The following is a 736-nucleotide window of genomic DNA, read 5'->3' on the forward strand; positions in this document are numbered from 1 at the left end:
TTTATATTTTTCTCTCAAAACAAAAAGAAACCTTGGGGATCCCAATTCATACCAGGACAGCTGCATGGCAAGTTAACCCTTTCCCATTGTGCAATTTTCTTACTGAAAACTGACCCCCGCCCCAACTCCTATTTACAGCAAATAACGGGGTGAGGGGGTGGAATTGGTGATTTCTGGTGGGGAAAGAGTTGGGGGGAGGGTTAATCTTCTGCGCAGCTGCCCCAATCTGAATCAGGATTTCTGAGGCTTTTGGTTAAAAAAAGAAATGTTGCCAGACAGAAGCACATCTTTTTACACTCACATTCAACAGCTTTCCCTTTGTGGTCTACCAGGCCACATTTGGCCATTTTGCTGTGGGCATGTGCAGAACACATAATATGCCATTTCCAGGTAAGTGAGGCCAGAGCAGTGGCTCTGGTAGGCGGAATCACCAGAACTCACAATTTGGAATTGTGAGATATCTAGATTATGGGCACCAACTCTGGCTACAATCTGTTTTTTTCTAAAAGTCTGCAGAGTACAAAGTCTGAAAAGCTCGTTCCCGGTGCTTCACAAGCCTAGCCTGGGCTAGGCTGCATATGTGAACAGCTTCAGTGCGTTTTTGCAAATTGATTTTGCCGCTCTTGGGCATGTAATGGTAGCCCCCTGGTACAAACTGCTCAAATATAAACCACATCTAAAGAACAATCTATTTGTAATTTGAAAAGGTTTCTTTGAGAAGAGAGTTTACACTTGC

Source organism: Hemicordylus capensis, chromosome 1 (genome assembly GCF_027244095.1).
Source record: "Hemicordylus capensis ecotype Gifberg chromosome 1, rHemCap1.1.pri, whole genome shotgun sequence".
NCBI classification, from domain to species: Eukaryota; Metazoa; Chordata; class Lepidosauria; order Squamata; family Cordylidae; genus Hemicordylus; species Hemicordylus capensis.